Here is a 20,648-nt window from a genome sequence, read left to right as displayed (position 1 = left end):
CCTACCACGTAGCTGGCTCCTGGAGGAAAATCAAAGGCCTCCCGAGGATTTGAGAATACGGGTAAAAGGACACGTTTTCATGGCTAACGCATTAGTCACGTCCAGGGTTTAAAGTTTCACTTGAAAGAGCTCAGCTTTCTACACACCGGTGTCATAGGTTCCAAAGCCTTTCATCCAGGCGCAGTGTGGGCGCGCAGGCAGCCAGCCAGCTTCCAGGCCAGACTTTGTTGCTCAGTTTCGGATCCTCACCAGACACCTCCACAGTTCTGTCTTCTTCTGTGACTTTCTTCTTTGTAGCTTCCTCTTCTCAGGAAGAACCAGGCCACCCAGAAACCTAGGGGGGGAAGCTGTGTTCGGCATCTTCCTTTCCCTCACTCCCAATCCTGCGTCTCCATCATGTCCACCACTAAATAGGCAATCCTCAAGTCTGTCTCAAAACCGTGTCTCTTCCCATCTCCCCTGGAACCAGCCTGGTCCAAATCACCACTCTCACAGAAACACCCCCTATAGCCGCCTTGCTTCCACCCTTACTACCCACCAACCCCGCCAGAGGTGCTGGGGAAAACCCACACAATGCAATCCTGTGTTGGCCTGCTTTGAAAGCATTCGGCTCCTGCTGCCTACTAACCGGCTCGATGGCCTCTAATGGCAACAACGACGACGTATTAAGCTGAAGTGAAATAAAGATGCCTCTGCACAGCCCGCCCGCCCGGTAGGTCCGGTCCCCTCGTCGACCTGCTGTTAGGCGCAGTTGAGTCCGTTCTGCCTCAGAGTGACCCTGGGTCCAACAGGACAAAACCCTGGGCCGCCCTGTGCCACCCTCCCAACCGTGTCATGTCTGAGGCCCTCAGTGCAGCCTCTGTGGGAGGTCTTCATGCTTTTGGCTGACTATCTGACCGAGCATCATGGCCTTCGCCAGAAGCCAGTGTCTCCTGATAACATGTCCAAAGTACATGAGGTGAAGTGTCACCAGGCTCACTTCTGAGTAACATTCTGTCTAAACTTCCTCCAAGATAGATTTGTTTGTTGTTTTTACTATAAATATCCTCCCTCCCCCTTGGACTTTAAATCCCATGAGGGCAACAAAGAATTTCTACTTTGTTCATTGCTATTCTCAGGGCTTAGAACAGTCTCATTCTCATTAACTCACTGCCACTTGGTCTTTGCCGGCTCACAGAGACCCTGTGGGACTGGGAAAAATTGCCCCTGTGGGTTTATGAGACTTTTACTCTTTATGGGAGTAGAAAGCTCCATCTTCCTCCCGGGGAGTGGCTGGTGGTTTCAAACTGCTGACCTTGTACTCCCAACGCCACCAGACCTTCTCTGTTTTATAACCCAAAATATTGTATAGTGAACAGATAAATTCACACGCGATTGGATGGTCACATTAAAACTAGTTGCCATGATACCATGAAAACACACTGGATCATCCCACGTTTGTCTGGAAGTTGGAACTAGACGTACTGCAAAGCATATGAAAATTTAATGTCTAATCAAAATCATCCCTACCAAGAGTTCTAAAAATGATTCCATAGTAAATTGGGGGGAGGGGTGAAAATCCATAAGAGAAGCAGAGCTAGCTGTCTGATAAGCCTTAGCTCTTAGACCCTTACTACCCTCTACAAAAGTTATCCACCATGTATAAGCGAACATTTATTTATTTTTAATTATTTTATTGGTGGCTTATACAACTCTTATCACAATCCATACATACATCAATTGTATAAAGCACATTTGTACATTCGTTACCTTCATCATTCTCAAAACATTTGCTCTCCACATAAGCTCATTTCCCCCTCTCCCTCCAGGGTGCCCCCTCCCTCATGAACCCTTGATAATTTATAAATTATTATTTTGTCATATCTTGCACTGTCCAACATCTCCCTTCACCTACTTTTCTGTTGTCCATCCCCCAGGGAGGAGGTTATATATAGATCCTTATAATGGGTTCCCCCTCTACCCCACCCTCCCAGTATCGCCACTCTCACCACTGGTCCTGAAGGGCTCATCTGTCCTGGATTCCCTGTGTTTCCAGTTCCTATCTGTACCAGTGTACATCCTCTGGTCTAGCCAGATTTGTAAGGTAGAATTGGGATCATGATAGTGGGGGCGGGGGGTGGGGAAGCATTTAGGAACTAGAGGAAAGTTGTATGTTTCATCGTTGCTATATTGCACCCTGACTGGCTCATCTCCTCCCTGTGACCCTTCTGTAAGGGGATGTCCAGTTGCCTACACATGGGCTTTGGGTCTCCACTCTGCACTCCCCCTCATTCACAATGATATGATTTTTTGTTCTTTGATGCCTGATATCTGATCCCTTCAACACCTCGAGATCACACAGACTGGTGTGCTTCCTCCATGTTGTTGAGAGTTTAGTAAATTATGTTAAGTCCTTTTACATCCATCATCAAATTTTGCCTTATATTTGACCCCGTGAGTAAGGTTTATTGACTTATTTTTATTACTTATGTATTTGTATATGTTTTATGACTGATAAGCTTGTATGAAATTGTATTGCTACAATTTTAAGATGTGATGACTGAGACCAAAATAAATTTTCTAACACTGCCCTCCGGTCAGTCCAAAGGCCAACCTCCAATCATGGCAACGACCGACGGGAGGGTCAGCGTGGACAGACTCGTGTGCCACAGGGTTTGCAATGGCTGCTTTTTCAGTGGATCACCGGGCCTTTCTTCCAGTGCTCCTCTGGATGCACTCCTTTCTCCTGACTCTTGTTAGCAGAAACACGTGTTAGCTGTTGTAGGGGCTCTGAAGGATAATACTCTCATCTTGTTTGCTTAAAGTACAAACATTGATTACTCTTTCCCCCCAAAAAGGCTGCTGATGCCCAGAATAGAGCCTCTCCCCTAACCAGCACTTCATCTATTGATGGTGACACTGGATATTTCAGCTTGGCTACTTCACACCATGGATTAGAAAGAGTGGCAGACTTATCCATTATCAGTGCTGTTAAGCCTAATCGGGTTGGAGAGCCATTTATCTCTCCGTCCTTCAATTAAACTGCCCTTCAATCAATCCCACAAATGTTCATTGGCCAGGTTGGCACAATAAACCTACTTATCACAGACAAGCACCCCGTCATTGGTTCAGTTAGGCAGGACATGTTTGTCAAGAAAGGCCATCCCACAATGGTGTACGGCAGACGGGGACAACCTTCAAGCATAGCAGTTGTACCTCAGTCTTTCATTTCTCGTACTCACGATTTCTTCGGCATGCAGGTGCCAAACAGGCTGCCCTCAACCTCTCTGACAGGCATGTAAGCGTGTGCTGTGCCACGGTACAGATGATGTCCTGGAACACACATGTGTAACAGCCCTCTGGCTCGTAAGCATGGTACAAGCTGAACTTTCATACTGCAGATAATAAAGGGCATTCTTCCTCTCCAGGGCTCCACTACCTCAGAAAAAGCTGGACCATAACCAAACAAGTGGGGCTTAAGAACTTACTGGTGTGCCAAGGAGAAGCATTGACAATGTACCTTTTTATCTAACAAGAAAATACAGAGGGGACCGCAGCCAAGCTTAGGGAAATGAATACATTCTGGATTGCTAGATCAAGACAAGTCAGGCAGTAAGCCGAGCAAGCCTGTGATGTACAAAACTCTGATCTCAAGACAGGGAATAAAACAAGCTTCATGCAAATAAAAAAGGCACAAGTAATTCTATAGTTAAAATTTTTAATTTTTGAATGAACAGGTGTTTTGGACATAGGTATCTTGTCTATTATAAGGCCAAAGGTTAAAATTACTTAAATGTAACACTTTTGGGTGTGAGCATATCTTCTCAAATCATATGCATATAATACACTAAGCAAAATGAAATGTTTATATATCTGTCTATATGTACTGTTAGTCTGGGTAGACTATAGAAACAAATTCACAGAGACTCCTATGTGTACAAGGAAGAGCTTTATATACAAGAGCAAGTGAATATTGAGAAAACACTCCAGCCCAATCAAGATCAAGTCCACATTCCAATATTAGCCCATATGTCAAATACCAATCTATAAATTTCTCTTCGTACTCACACAACACATACAATGATGCCAAATGCAGGAAGATCACAGGCCCATGGGTGGAGAGTCTTGTGGATCCAGTGGGGTGTAAGCCTCAGCCTCTCAGTGCTGGCAGGGGTCTCTATGTGGCTCCTCTAGCTGAGGGCACCAGCATAGCTCCGTGTGTCTTGTCAGCTGCCATGTCTCCCAGGGAGTGAGCGTGTGTCCCGCCTCCAGCGAGCTACTCATCTTCTTAGCGCCTCCAAATGAGGTCACCAAGCTGCGACCTGACTGACAGGCTAAACTCCCACCCCTTCACTCATAAGTCTCCATTGACAACAGATGATGTAGCTACCACATACACACATCCATATGTCTACCACCTCTCTGCAAGGTTGCTATCCTGTGGTGACTTGTGTGCTGCCAGAAGCTATGTCACCAGCGTTTCAAACGCCAACAGGGTCACCCAAGTGGAACTTCTAACGGAGAAAGGCCTGTTAGTACCTACCTCTAAAGGCATGCCAGTGAAAATCTTATGCATCAGTTGTTGTCTGAAACGTCAACTTTCTTTGGATACACCATGAGGCAAAGGACATGGTGTTTGATTCAGGGGAGAGTTACGGATGAACTGGCCCCCACTCATTGCTGTGATGCACTGACACAACAGGTGCAACAATGGACTCAAGCATAACAATTGGGAGGATGGTGCAGGCCTGGCTAACAGTGCATACTGCTCTACCTGAGGCTGCCGTGAGTCAGAGCCAACGCAGCAGCAACTAACAAGCAAACAGGTGTGTGCGGCTATACATACAATGGACAGCATACAGGCCTAAGTGCAAGCGCCTGTGGAGGCACACACACCCACACATGCACTGTGTGTAATACAGCAAGCAACCTCTCATTGTTCTACCGTAGAAGAGATGGCCCTTCTGGGAAGGGCACAGGATGGCTTGGTGATAGTTCATGGACCCGGGCACGAATCTGCTTGGTTCCTATCCCCAAGCAGCCACTCCCTGGCTTGGTGTAAACTTACAAAGGGTCATAACTTTACCTTGCTCCATAGCCTTGCCTGCCTCCTAGGGCTGTTATGAGAATTTAGGGGAGGGGTCCTCACACTTTTCAAACAGGGGCCAGTCCACTGTCCCTCAGACCCGGTGGAGGGCCAGACTATAGTTTAAAAAAAAAAAAACAACTATGAACAAATTCCTACGCACACTGCACATATCTTATTTTGAAGTAAAAAACAAAATGGGGCAAAAACACCCGGCGGCCTGGATAAATAACCTCGGCGGGCCGCATGTGGCCCACGGGCCTTAGTTTGAGGACCCCCTGATTTAAGGAGTTAAAATATATAAAGAGTTGAGACCAGCCTCTGTCATACCGTGAGTCCTATGCAAACACCAGCTATGACTTGGTGAGAATCAGAGACTGAGGTTCCGTCTTGGGGAAACGATGCAGGTGACGGATCTTGCAGGAGACCACCGACAAGGCATGATCCCACAGGCTGCCGTGCTACTTAACCAGCGGACACACAGTGTTACAAAGATGTTGCTCAGCTGATGCCGCATGTCTGAACTTGCAACATGTTAGTGTCAGGTGTCGTCAAGTCGGTTCGGATTCATCTGCGACCCTATTTACAACAGAACAAAACACCCCCTATCCCTGCACCAGCCTCACAATTGTTCTTATATTTGAGCCCATTACAATCCATCTTGTTGAGAGTTTTCCTGTTCTTGGCTGCCCCTCTACTTCACTGAACATGATGTCCTTCCCCGGGGACTGGTCCCTCCTGACAACATGCCCAAAGTACTTTGGAACTTTCAAAAGAGGCAAACACTTCAGATGTCATACGGAGTGAAAAATCTTCTTATATGGGGTATACATGTATATCTGCTATAAAAGAAACTCATAATGCTTGTAACAGTTAGTTGTAATAAAATAATGAACTTTCAAAAATAATTGGGAAATAGAATGACAAAATACAATTTAAAGATAGGCCTTAGCTAGATAGATTTAGACTTCTTTTTGACCCAACAAATGTTTTCCAAAGTTTAAATAGTTGAAGGTTGAAAAACAGATTAGATAATACCATAATGCTAATCTTTTGAGGATGTACATGAGAGCTATATTTCATTTTACTGAATTCCTTTTAGGCCATCAATCTCTTAAGAGAATGTGGGTACTTTAGAGAAACAAATCCACTGAAATTCATATGTATAAGAGAGAGTTTTATATTAAGGGTAAGTGCACATCAAGAAAACATCCCAACCCAGTGCTGCCCAAGCCCACAAGTCCAACATTAGCCCATAAGTCTGACATCAATCCACAAAGTCCTCCTCCATCTCACTAAACACACACAATGACGCTGACTGCAGGAGGAAAGCCTAATCAGTGACCGTATAAGCATCTCAGCACTGGCAGGGGTCTCCACACGGCTGCTCCAGCACCCAGGGCTGCATCCGGGTAGGTCCATGTGGCTTCTCCTCAGGGATGTCTTGCAGGAAGTGAGCCTTGCCAGCTGAAGCAGGGAACTGGCTAAGGCAGCTGCACCCTGGTCCAACCATCAGAAAGCAAGAGACCCAAGAACTAGAGAGGCGAGGCTCACTGAGCCATTTATCCCTCCGCCCTTCAATTAACCCCACATGTGTTTATTAGCCAGATTGGCATAATACACATTAACTATCTCAGAGAACCACCTAGTGGTTTCATGTTCTAAGTTAAGTGTATTTGTCTAAAGTAACATGCAATGATATAGAAAACTCTGCATGTTTCCCCTCACTGCCATTCCATGGATTCAGACTCATAGAGAGCCTATAGGACAGGGCCTCTGTGGGCTTCCGAGACCGGAACACTTTACCGGAGTAGAGAGCCTCCTTTTCCCTCTCGCCTCTTGCAAAGCCACGGGTGGTTTCTAACTTCTGACCTTGCAGCTCGTAGTCCAATGCATAACCACCAGACTCCTAGTTATGTATAAATGTAGTTGAATCTCAGTTATCTTTGTTATCTGACCTTGTCTGTTCATGACATTTTGGAAAACTTAAGTGGCACCGCCAGCCTTCAGGTCTCATGCAGGGCCACAGCTGGACTCAGGGAGCCCTCCGTGGGCCACCCTACACGATGTATCATAGCCCCGATCTCCAGGACAACCTGGTCCTGTGAGAGGCAACAGCCAACCAGTCATGGGGCATCTTCTGTTAGTCTACACCATCTCAATACAGCCGTGGAGGACTTGGGGCAGGAGGGGGACAACACACATTTGTGGGCAGGCAGGGGCAGGAAGGGACCGAGAAGAAATAGAGCTTCAAAGGGCTTCAAGGCTGGGGCTGAGGGAGGATGAGTGGAGTCCCTACTCACGGAGGCAACAAGCAAAGAAGGTGAATGGCAAAGACCAGCAGGCGGCACCCGACCACTGCCACCACATCCAACCACCATGGACTCTGTACCATTGGGAATGTCATGATGGGCGGGGGCCGTCACTGCGTCCGGTGTATCCCAAGACGCACTGGGAGCTCCTGACAGGCAGTGAACAACTGGTAGGACACGGTCTACAAAGTTGCTGCGAACAATGAATGAGCAAATGCTGAGCCGCGGCTCCTCAGAGAAATTCTGAATTAGGTTCCTGCGATCTTCTGGTCACAATATTCATCAACGGGTCAGATATAATCTTATTTTGTGTGTTTGTTTAAATACTACCATTGAGTCAAGTCTGACTCATACACCCTGCAGGAGAGAATGGACCTGCTTCCTGGGGTTTCCAAAACCACACATTTGGACTGAAGCAGACAGTCCCATCTTTCTCCCGCAAAGTGGTTGGTGGATTTGAACCTCCTACCGTGCAGTTATCAGCCCAATGCTTAACACACAGCACCACCTGGGCTTCTTTTCTGTTTAAAGATACCTTATTTAACATGTGGAAGAAAGGCCTGGTGATCCACTTCTGAAAACCTGGCCCCTGAAAACCCTATGGCGTACAGTCCTCCTCTGAGCCACATGATTGGCCAGGAGTGAAACTCAACCCAACAGTGACCTGTAGGTAGTATTTAACATGCATTATTAACCCATTAGCACGGAACTCATTACCACTATAACACATGATCACAGGACCGGACAAGGTTTCCTTCTGTCTTACACAGGATCCCCATGAGGCAGAAGCGACTTGATGACACCCCATAACCTACCAACCAGGCGTCTTGGTTTTCAACCAAGAATGCTCCGTCGAGGCAAGGATCATGAGATTTTTGTCTCACATTCTTTGGACATGTTGTCAGGACAGTCCAGTCCCTGGAGAGGGACATCATGTTTGGTAACGTGGCAGGGCAGTGACAAAGCGGAAGGCCCTGGCAAAGACACAATGGGCACACCCATAGGACAACTGTGAAGGATGCACAGGGCCACGCAGTGTTTCTTTCTAGGGTCACTATGAGTTGGAACCAACTGGAAGGAACCTACCACCACCAACAAGAAGGAACCTAGTTAGTAGGCCAGGCACTGGGCTGCTAACTGCAAGATGGGTGGTTCAAACACAGCAACACTCCGAGGGAGAAAGAGGAGGCTGCCTGCCCCTGTAGAGACCTAGAGTCTCAGAAACCGGGAGAAATTGTCTACACCATCCTATTGGGTTATTAGACGTCAGAATCAGTTCAACAGCACGTTGGGTTTAATGCACATGTTTCCACGGAAACTAGACTTGGGACCATTTTAAACAACAAAGCCGCCAGCCAAAGAAGCACACATAAACAACATGGCAGCACAGAGACCACAGAAAGGTCTCTTGTTTACAAGTAGCTGAGGGAAGAGGGCTGAGGGTTACCTTGTCGGACCTCGGCTGAGAGCACTTGCGTTGCCCGAGCATGTCCATGTAGGACTGCAAAAGGGCCATGGGGACAGAGGTTGAGGTAACAGATAACTTTCAGAAGATGGATGCACAAACACAAAGTCCCCGAACAAGGGAGGGTGCCTGCCTTTATTTACTTATTTATTTGGCAGGAAAGAGGGAAATGCATTGACGAAACTTTCCAGAAAGACCCAGCGCTCTGAGGAGCTGTGAGTCAGAAGGACCGAGCCAGCTGCTCCAGGACCCCTACGTAAAAGCCCAGGGCCCCTCAGGAAGTTCCATTTTTCCCCTTCAAAGTCGCCTTGAAGCACACAGAGTCCTCACAATGTTCGTGAAAAAGCAACCCCTTAGACTGAAATTCCAAGAGGCTGGCACGAAAATGTCCCCCTTGGAGGGAAATGCCAGGAGCCGCATTCTCACAAAGCACAGACAGAACTGTTACTTTTATTTCTACATGGACACGGGTGAGATCTGAGCCCAGGAGACTTGCCAAGTGCTCCCAGCCCTTGCAGATAGCCACAAGCCCCAATCCCCCTACTCCCAGCCCTCAGCCGTCCCCACCTGAAGCAGTAGCTCACAAATACAGAGAGGAGCCTTTAAGAAAGAAAAGGTCCTTTGTTACTCTACCCATCGCACACCTATTTCCTTCCCAAACACCCGGTCAATGCTCCAGCAGACTGGAATGGATTTTTCAGTTCCCATATTCAGTGCTCCTTAGATGGCTCTGAGGTACACTTGGTAATTGCTCCATAGACTGTGGTATCTAAACACGCTCGCAGCTTATTCTAAATACTCCAGGAGCATGGTGCTTTCATCAGCCAGATCCATTTTCTCAAGCAGCGAGCTTTTCAACTCCTGAGTGTTGGAGCTTATGGAAACAAAGCAGACATTCAACAACGAACAGCAGCAACGCTAAAGAAAGATTCCAGCCCCTCGCCTTCTTCTGAAAAGCTGGTGACAAATCGCAGACCGAGAACCAGGACAGCCTTCCAGCGTGTCGTTGCTGTTGGTGGTAGGTCCCGACTCAGAGTGACCCCGTGTACGACGGAGGGAAACACCGCCCGGACCTGGAATGTGAATTACACCTCGATAAAGTTGTTGCTAACCGGGCTGGGCTCATGAAAGACGTCACACTGAAAGATGGGATCCGAGGGCAGTCAAAGAGGTGCCGTAAGCACAGGTAGGACCAGAGAAGAGGCAGAGCATGGTGGAAAAATGAAAACTCGTAGACAGGGGTGTGGAAGTATACCGTATAGACGGCACGGGGATTGACTACTTAGAGAAAAACCAGCACGATGCGCTGCGGTTGGCTGGGCATTGTTTAAACAGCGATGGGCAGAACCACCAGGAGCTGGGAAGTCCGGTGCTGGGGCTGACTGGGTGAAATGAAAGCTTTCGTCTGGCTAGACCAGTAGGCACGGGCTGGTCAGGAAAATCCGTGCCCACTACGATGCCTCCGCTATTCCAAGAACAAATGGCAACTTAGATGTGTGAATATCTGCGTTCCTTGTCACTGACTGGGATCTCAGATAGGGCCCAAGCTTCACTTAAGGAAGCAAGAGGAGCAAGGTCGCGGTGAAGGTCAAAAAGCATCTATTCCTCCTGTGAACTTTTGATAACGACAGGAATAAAATTACCTTCCAAAGATAGTAAATGTGATAGAGGTATCTGTTAATAACAACACAGTTGACCTTAAGTAGTTAAGTTTCTCCTACATAAATAGTACTCTAATGAGCCTTAGAAAAAAGAAAAAGAAAAAACCTCTTCCCACCCACAGAATTCCTGTGGGGTCCCCTCCACAAGGGTTCTGGGCGAAGCCTCCCAGCAAATGGGGCTGTGAGGCTAGAGCCCTTTGATACATCTTAAGTAGAATGTTCTGTCTGCTTCTGCTGAATTTCAAAAGAGTCAGTCTCTCCCGGCCTTCTGAAGACTCACATCCATGAGTGACCCCACTTTCTTATTTATGCCACAGTTTGGGGCCAGGAGAGCAGAGATATGAGACGACATGAGAATGCTCTAAGCAAAGCCTTGTAACCAGAGGATTCCATGCCACGTCCTCAGAGAGGCAAAGATGGGGACCCACCTGCCACAGAGGAGGCAAAGATGGGGAACCACCTGCCACAGAAGCTTTATGTTTGGCTCCCATGGCCCGAAAGCAGTGTTGGATTTCCTCCAGGCATGCTCCTACCTCCATTCCAGCCTAGCTCAGGGTACATCCACACGGCAGAAACCTAACAGCCGCCCGTGAGTTTCACCAGACTCACAGGGTCCTTCATCATTCCATTTTAACGTCTCTGGAAGTGTCTGTAACCATGGAAAAGACGTTCATTGAAGTGCCTTCTCCCGAGGATCAGCAAACTTTATCTACAAACGGTCAGAAGATAAATCTCTTGGGCTTGGCAAGCAGTATGGTCTCTGTGGCAACATTCATTCCATTGCGCTGTTGTGGAGGAGTAACTAATGGGTCAACTAATGGGCGTGGCTCTGTCCTTACCAGGGACGGCAATCCTCTGGTCTAAAGGAAGATGTAACCTGCCAAGTATCCCTGGTCACACCAATCTTGACTAGCCTATGAAAGCATCAGAAACACCGAGTGCCAGCTCAAATCCAATCCTCTTCACAGTCTGGACTCTACGTTTTGTGGGGGCTGTCAATCCATGTCTGGGCCAATCTCTCTCTGCCGATTTGCAAAAGGAAAGCCAGCAATGGAAGGGAGTGTCTGTCTAAGAAATTACCATCTACTCTCCTAACTCATTCACAGCACCATCACATTTTCCAATAGGAGTTGGCTTGAGTCCTGGTGGCATGGCATAGCAAGCGGGTAATGCAGTGGGCTGCTAACTACAAGGTCAGCAGTCTGAAACCACCAGCTGCTCCAGGGAAGAAAGTTGAGGCTGTCTACTTCCCTAAAGAGTTATAGTCTCAGAACCCCACAGAGGCAGTTCGACCTTGTTCTACGGGTCCTGGTGAGTTTGCATGAACTCAATGGCAGTGAGTGTAAGAAATAGGGAGAGTGTGGGTGTGTGTAACAAACCATTTCAGTGCTCCTGGAAATTGGATTTCTGTGTCCATGGAGTTCGAGTGGAATCTCTAGTGGTGGCGTAGTTATGCGTTCAGCGCGATCCTCAAGGTCAGCAGTTCGAAACCACCTCCATTAGAGAAAGGTGTGGGGCTTTCTACTCCCATGAAAAATTATAGTCTTAGAAACTCAAAGGGGCAGTTCTACCCTGCCCTAAAGGGTCACCATGAGTCAGAATCCACTCGAATGGCAGCGAGTTTGGTTTGGTTTTTGGAGGAGTCGGAGTGACCCATGCAGGTCATCTGCTCTTCGGTGTCCTTTTGAAACTGGATCCTTTCAGAAAGGGTTACAGCGAGTCACCTTCCAGTCAGACAACAGCCTAGTAAAAGCAGCTCAAGGGAGGGTATGCTGCCGGGGCCTGGGGCTCTTGTACAGAAGGAGCTGCATGCTGTGGGCCTCAAGGAGTGTCTGACAGGAAGCTGTCTCTCTGTCTACAACCCATCCACGCATCCACCCTGCGGGGTTCCGGCTGATGCCATCTCCTGAGAAAGTAACATGAGCTGCACCTATACAGTCCCTTTTCATGATGGCATCTTTGAAGGACCTTCCTGGCGTGGCAAACTTCCCCCCACCCCCACCCTCGGTTGCTGCTGCCCAATTAGAATTGCATCCACTCACAATAAATACACTCTTTCACGTTCATTTTTTCGGGCCTGCGCTATGGTCTTTGATGGGGGTTGGATAGGGGCTGCTGCTTTCATGTGGAGGGAAGGGCGAGCAATGGGCGAGGCTCCAAGCCTCTCCCCAGCATCATCACCTAGGTACCAGCCCCATCCTTCCAACAATCCCCTGATGTTCCTCTCGCAGACAGGCCAGCAGTGTACAAGACCCCCAGGGCCTAGGCTGCTGAGCTGGCTTCCTGGCACCAGTCATTGATTCTTCCCTTTTCTAGGCACCAAGATATCCTAACTTGAGACTCCTGGGTGGCATGAGAGTTATTCAATAAAGAAAAAGAGCTTAAACCAATTGCTTCTGCTCTCACAGAGCAGCGTCAGAACAGCCCAGACCAGCCTACTGCAAGCAAACCAGCATCCCCGTGCCTCACCTCCATGCTCCCACTGCGTCTCCATGCCTCACCTCCATGCTCCCTCCCACAGAGCTCCCCACCTCACCCCGAGTCCCACCTCCATGCTCCCACAGAGCTCCCCACCTCGTTAGTCAGAGGGGCTGGGAGGGGCCAAGCTCCTATGTCCGACAAGATCTTTGCTTGAGAAATCACCGAGATTGCTCCGGAGGGAAGGCCCTGCCTGGACCCAGTGCAGGCCAGGAACCAACAGGCACGCCGTGTAGGCACGCCGTGTGGGTCTGGGAGGTCTGGGACCTGAAAAGTGAGCCGGCTGTAGAGTCCTCTCAGCAGCACCATTTGCCAAAAGAAATTGCCTTTGGCACTTGGCTTTCCTCCTTTCCTCAGCCTCTGTTTCCAGCTGCGGGGTTGGGGTGGGAGGGGAACAGGAAGTGAGGTCCTCTGCCCCACCCCCACTAAGGCCAGCACCTGGGGACACTCTATAAATAGCAGCAGCACTACAAATGGCGGAGGGAGCCATTCTGGAAGGCAGCCCAGTCCGGTCCCACTTAGGCTCCAATCTAATCTGCCCTTCCTGTAATAAAATTCCTTCCACTCATCAAGCCGAGTTCTACTAGCTGGAGCGAACTAGGAGAACGAGGCTCGGCCTCCTGTGCAGGGGACAACGGTGCAGGATTTTGAAAACAGTGACCAGCACCCTGAGTCTGCTCTGTGCTATCTGACCTGTCAACCCCACCCACCCTACTGACTATGTCACATGGATTCCAGCACCATCTCCTCCTCCCACCCCTGGGCCCCTCCTCCCCAGGAGTCAAGGTCATTCACCAGCCTCCCTCTGACACTGAGACATGGGCGGCAGCTGGTTGAGCTCCTTCCTGGGCACTGCTGACTCCAAGCACACTGGTGCCCCCTGAAGCGCCCCACAAGGCAGATTTCCCGACTAAGACCACAGCCGAGGAACTTCTCTCGGGGCTCAAGTAGCACACAGCAAGGACAGTCTAAAAACAAATGTTGGCCTTCCGTGTGCCAAGCCAGTCGCCCTCAGGCCCCTGGCGCGATTCCACACAGCAAAGGAATGAAAGCCCACAGGGCCTGGCAGATGTCTGGAGGCATCTCCCTGTTGCATGCAGCCACTATTGCTTGAACTCTAACCACTGTTCACCACAACCATTTCGTCCCCTTCCCTTCTCTCCGACCTCTCCATTCATTCTAGACGTACTCAAGGGACCCACCCAGCCGCTCTTCTCCCTTTTCCAGCTCACTGGCAGTAAGATGGGCAGAACCTCTCAAGGCCAGGTAGCATGGTCTGAGTAAACACTTCAAACCAAACCCACTGACATCAAGTCCATTCTGACTCCTAACCACCCTCTCCAGGGTTGCTGAAGCTGTGGGAACAGGGAGCCTCACACAGCATGGCTGAGTGTGGGGTGAGGTTGAAACACCAAGCTTGCGATTGGCAGCCAATGCTTACCTAATAGCACTACCAGGCAGAGCCACGGTGGTTCCTAACTCCAAGTACTGTGCTGAGCACCTCATAATATTCACTCAGTTGTTCTAAACAGCACCGACCCACCCACCCACTGCCATCTACCCAATTCCAACTCCCAGTGACCCTGCAGGACAGGGTAGCTGCTCCTCTGGGCTTCTGAAACGGAATCTTTATGGAAATAGACAGCCCCTGTCTTTCTCAGGAGGGGCACCTGGTGGATTCAAACTGCTAACCTTGTAGTCAGCAGCCCAAAAGGAAACCCACTTCACCACCAGGGCGCCCACTTTAGGCAGGGGCTAGGATTGGGCTCATTTTATAGATGAGGCAAATGAGGTGTGGAGAGATGAGACATAATCACAAGGTCACACATCCAGTCAAAGGCTGTGGTAGGCAGAATCTCCTGAGAGGAGTCCACAGATAGGCTATTTTATAGCAAACCGAATAGAAAACTATAGATGGAATTAAGGGTATTAATCAAAAGACATTAAAATTAGATTATCCATGTGGGCCCCAATACTTTCACTTTCTCTTTCTCTCTCTCTCTCTCTCTCTCTCTCTCACACACACACACACACACACACACACACACACACACTAGCTATTGAGTCAGTCTCTATGGGAGAAGACAGCCTCATCTTTCTCCCACGGGGTGGCTGGTTGGTTAGACTTGCTGACTTTGCAGCCAGCAGCCCAAGGCATAACCTACTATGTGACTGGGCTTCATATGTAATGACCAGGGTCTTCTCAATGTGGAAGGAGGAGGCCAAAGAGTCAGTCACAGTGATGCACTAGGAGAAAGGCGTGGTTGGTCAGGGCTGGCTTTGGAAATAAAGGAAGGGCCTATGATCCAAGGAATGTGAGCGGCCTCCTAGAAACTGAAAATAGTAAGAAAACGGACTCAGTCCGATAGCCTTCACTGAGACTCATCGAAGACGTCTAACCTCCAAAACAGTCAGATAATAAAATGCATGTTGTTTTAAACCACGGCGGCCACTGTCACAGCAACAAGAGGAAACTAGCACAGACTGGTCCCGGGAGTAGTAGGGTAAAAGTAACAAACACCTAAGAGTCGATGTGGCTATAGAATCGGGCAACGGGCAGCGGCCGGAAGCATTTTTAGGAGCATTACAGAAAAGAAGGCCTAAGTCGCCATTAATTTCTGCTAATATCAGTAGAAATGAAAACTCAACAACCCTGCTCATAAGGACTCAAAGAGGAACAGGAAAATTGGCAGCAAAAAAAAAAAAGTTATCATCTTAGAGAATAGTACCTAAACCACCATGAACAGACTAGAATGCAGACGGTGCCAGTGAGAACTCCGTTGCACCAAGTCAGTCCTGCACAACACCACGACTGGACGACGCAGAACTGCCCCAGAGGGTTCCCAAGGCCGTCCTCTCTACGGCAGCAGACTGCCACGGCTTGCCCTGCGCCTCGGCTGATGGGTTAAAACTACCAACCTTGTCTTTCTCTCCAAGAGTGGCTGGGAATTTCAAAATGCAGCATCAACATATACCCGTGATGCCGTCAGGGCAGAGGACATTGTTCTATCTACCACAGTTCACCTTTGGGCCCCAAAGATTCCCATCTGTCCCACATGCGAATGCAGTCACCCGAGGCTAATAATACTTCTAAAACTCTCAGCACAACACACGATAGCCACAGTTGGAAACGAATGCAGAGGCTGAGCAGGAATGGGGCCGGGTGAGGTGCGCTGCTCTTTCCTCCTCCTCTGTGCCACCCAAGAAGGGGCACTGAAAATGTGAAGATGAACCAGCTATTGGCCATGCCCTAAAAGGGCACCAGCTTTGAGAATAATGGATGGATAAATGAAGGGGGGCATCAAGCCTTCCAGGGTCAGAAGCAGGAATCTCTCTACTGGGCACAAGGCCTCCCGCATCACCCAGAGTTTTCTTCATAGCTATTAGGAGTTGTGAGTTAGAAGGGATTGATAACTTGGTTGTTTCTCCTCCTTCTCTGAACTATAAAAACCAGCGAGCAGCAACCAAGCATTCGCTGATAGAAATGAGGCCTAACACAGTGCTTGGTAAATCGTAGACACTCGTTTCTATTTGCCGGACAGCGGGCAACACCTTGCTAGACTGTGCAAACCAACAAGAGAGGGTGAGAGAGGAGTGGGATGCTGGTAAACGCTAGCTCGTCTCTAGGCAACCGCCTTTGCTTCTTGAACCCATGATGCCATGCGACCGAGAACTCAAAACCTCACTGCCATCACATCTCTTACGACTCACAGGGACCCTAATAGGGCAGGGTAAAACTGGCCCTACAGGTTTCCAAGACTGTAACTCATTAAGGGAGTAGAAAGCCTCATCTGTCCTCCTCAGAGCGGCTGGTAGTTTTGAGCTGCTGACCTTGTGGTTAGCGACCCAACTGGTAGTCCAAGACGCCGCCAGGGCTGCACACTGCAGGGACCACACACCATTGCCTGCCCTACTAGACAGTAAGTAAGGGCACCACAGAAGGAGAGGGCGGGCTGGAATCAGGCAGGCCAAGGTATGACCGTGACAAGATCCTAAATTCTTTGACTGTCCATTTCCCCATTCCTAGAATGAAAACAGCAGCGCTGACCACTGAAAGGAGCTTGTAATCGCTGAATGACATGAGGTTGTCAGGGAGCCTGCAAAATGCCCGCCCCCTCCGTTACGCAGACCGTAAGAGCAGCTACTTTGTTTTTGGAAAGAATGCTCCAAGAGTAAATGAGAAATTCTGATGGAGTACTGGTGTTTGTTATTAAACATGATCCTCCCACCCACGGGCTGCCCTCATGCTACTTCCTATTACTAGGAGTAATGCTGAAATGATCCATCTCATGCTAGTGACTAGAAGTAACATGTAGAAACGATCTGTAGGGTCCCGCTCTGTAGGGAAACCTCTCTCGCATGAGCGTTGAACGTGTACAAAGGCTGCGGTTCCAGCAGCAGTTGTCTTCGAATACATCACCCGGTGCCACACGACGACCCAGGCAAGTCAGTTAGGAAAGCAGTGCTTCGAGGGGCTTTCCGTAATGGATTTTTCAGCAGTAGTTCACGTGGCCTTCCTTCTGGGTGGATTTGACCCACCATCCTTCTAGTTAACAGCCAAACCTGCTAACAACCATTGCCCTTCTCTCGAGCTCCTCTGCTAAACACTGGCCCCTCAGTATGGATGGGGGCTCAGTGTCAGGACCCCCCGGGATACCAAAATCTTAGAGTGCTCCAGTACCCTATATGCAATGGTCTCCTATTTGCAGAGAGTCCTTCAAATCATCTCTAGTCATGCAATGCCTAATAGAATGTAAATACCACATGAATCGCACTCTGCACTCCCTTCTCGTCTTTGAGGAATTGCTTTAAGCCCTTAATTGCCTTTTTCCTTCCTAACATTTTCGGCCACAGGATGCGGAACCTGAGGCGACCTACCACAATAAAAAATTTTTTTAAAGACTCATCTTCTCTTTGGTCTTCAGTTATGAGAAAGTTTAATTAAACCCACTGAAACCACCATGTCTGCAGAATGGACAGAGAGCTTCTGGGCAGGACAAAGGAAGAGCCAAAGTTAGGCTCCTCTGAAAAGGGGACCCGATTGCCCCCCTATGCTCCCCTCACCCCCACCCCACCCCGAGAAGCCAGGTGCAGAGGGAAGCCTTGTCACTGTGTATTCTGAGCACGGTTGCCCTGAGCATGTGGGCACGGGACACCAGGAATGCGGACAGGGCAGCCTAACCAGCCCCCCTGCCCCCGCATCGAAACTGCACCACTATTCCAGGAACGACAGGCCGGCCGAGGCAACTGCAACCAGGAAATGAGTCGCTGCCCTTGGGGCCCGACAAGATATCTAGGGCATTGCATGCGCAGTTATTAGGAAATTCTCTGGTGATCAAGAACCCGGTTGCATCCTGTCCTTGGTTGGCATCGAAGCGGCAAGTGTCCAGTCAAAATGAAGCTACTACTTCGTAGGACCCTCTAAAGCTGGAGACGTCCACTCCAAGATCGCACTTTCACTCCTATTCCTAAAGTGTCCTGGCTCTCTGGAAAAGTCTGCACCTGGTGGTGGCACATGTGTGTGTGTGAGAGAGAGAGAGTTCTCAGTTTGGCTGCCCCAGGATTAACTATGAATTAGGCTCTTATCAACCAAAATGCAGCAGTAAAGTCAACCAATTAACAAAAGAAATATATATATATATACATACATACATAAAGGCAGCTTTTACTTGTACCAAGAGGCAGCTATCAGGTGGTACTGCTATTTGATTTGCTTTATTCGTACTCTCACTGCCACTGAGTGGATTCTGACCCATAGCCACCTGATAGCACAGGGAAGGACTGCCCCTGGGGGTTTCTGAGACTATAAGGATCAGAACAGGTGGCTAGTGGGTTTGAACTGCTGATCTTGTGATTGGCAGACCAACGCATTGCCACTACTCCACCAGGGCTCCTTTGCTGCTAGTTCCAGAGTTAGCCAGGTCTTTGGGTGGTGTCTAGAGTCCGCACTCAGCCAGTTAAGTGAAAGGTCCATGGAAGAAAGATCTGGCAACTACAGCCAAGAGAACCCTTTGGAGCAGTTCTACCTGATAACACCCGGGCTCACAGTGAGTGTGCAGCAAGTGGCTGCCACGAAACACAGACAGCAGGAATCTTGGAGAAACTTTACCCCCAAACCTGGGCAGAGGTGGGCGGCGCAGTGAAGACCAGAGAGAGGGACAGTAGTAGCTGGATGACTGCTGTTTTCAAAGGATGGTTACAAAACCAATCAAGCCGTTAACTACCCGAGTAACAACAGAGACAACAAAAAGGAAAGCTGTGGGAGGGGGGCGTGGGTTCCGGGAACTTCATTAATTCCGCTGTGAACCGATTAGAATCTTGTTCAGTCAGCAGACTTTTGCACCCAAGTTGGCAATTGAAAAATTCTGGACTGGACCTCTGGGTATATCACTTTTGAAAGTGCTGACATAAAAGAAACTAGACCTTAAAGTTCCAGGCTCTCAAAGTTTCATACTTTGACTACATTCTGTGGTCCCACTGTAAGAGCCAGTGTTATATCACTGTATACGGTGTTGTACCACTGTTAAGAGAAAAGGTAACAAACTGCAAGCATGAATCAAGGTGGCACAGTGGGTTAGACATGGGGTTGTTAACTGCAAGCTGGATGGTTCAAACCCACTAGTATCTCCATGGTGCAAAGATATGGCTCACTGTTCCCATAAAGATCTACAGCCTTAAAAACCCCGATCTATGGTCGCTGTTAAGTCTGAATCAACTCAATGGTAGGGCTGTAAAGGAGGTCTGTTATCAAAGAGACTTGGTAGTGCAGTTGGTTAAGCATTGGGCTGCAAACGACAAGGTTCACAGCCCAGGCCCCACCCCCACCCACTCCGTGGAGAAAGATGAGGCTTTATAGCACCAGGACCCTTTTCACATTTACAGTGTCTCTGTGAGTTGCTACCATTACAGTGCCAGTGAGCTGGATTTTCGTTTTTGTTTTTGATTGGGGTGGGGTGGGGTTGGGTGTATCTTTAAAAAGCTTCTAGATAGAATAACTACAAACCCACCTAACATATATAAGCCAAAATCAAGCAGATGAAAAATACACTGGGAAATGTAAATACACTCTAGACTAGGTAATGGGAGCCAAGTTCTAGTTCATACAGTCTTGAGTAAACCCAGCAGGGATAAGAGGCTCTGCTGGCTTTACCTCCTTCTCAAGGTGGTGGTGGTGATTATGAAAGGAGATCATGAGCAGGGGAGGACTTTTAAATCACAAGAACTGAAAACACGGGAGTGGGGGGAGTGTAAAGGGCGCGGGGAGCGGTATATGCGACACTCCTGTTACAATAGGCTGACTGTAGCACCACTACCTCAATGGCCTGGAGCCAAAAGCCAGGGAGGTGCGGTGCACAAATATCAGCAGATTCTCTCCTGGAGCTCAGAGTGGTTTTCAAAGCTCACCTGGCGCTTTCCTAACCGGCACGTGAGGATGAGTGAGAAAGCAGAGGGCCCGAGGGCGGCTGCAGACGTGGGGATGAGTAGTCTGACCCCAGACAGGGGCGCCTGTGCTTAAAGACATGACCTTGGGCGCAGCCTGGGACGCCCTGCCCTTGGAGAGGAGTCTCTGCGGGGTGGAAGCCCCTCCTCCCCCTGCCCTCGGCGTCCCAGGTCCTCTCCCATCCTTTTCCCGAAGAAAGTCTGGGCGATAGGAGAGAAAAGCCAAG

General features: G+C 48.9%; 1 protein-coding gene across 1 annotated transcript in view; it reads right to left on the bottom strand.

The window, feature by feature from the left end:
• Positions 1-20,648, bottom strand: part of RAB20 (RAB20, member RAS oncogene family) — a 50,666-nt gene that overhangs the window by 29,554 nt on the left and 464 nt on the right. The window lies entirely within an intron of this gene.

The sequence above is a fragment of the Tenrec ecaudatus genome, chromosome 11, assembly GCF_050624435.1.
Source record: "Tenrec ecaudatus isolate mTenEca1 chromosome 11, mTenEca1.hap1, whole genome shotgun sequence".
In the NCBI taxonomy this organism is placed as follows: Eukaryota; Metazoa; Chordata; class Mammalia; order Afrosoricida; family Tenrecidae; genus Tenrec; species Tenrec ecaudatus.
The sequence above is the reverse complement of the archived record's forward strand: the minus strand, read 5'-3'. Positions and strand labels throughout refer to the sequence as shown.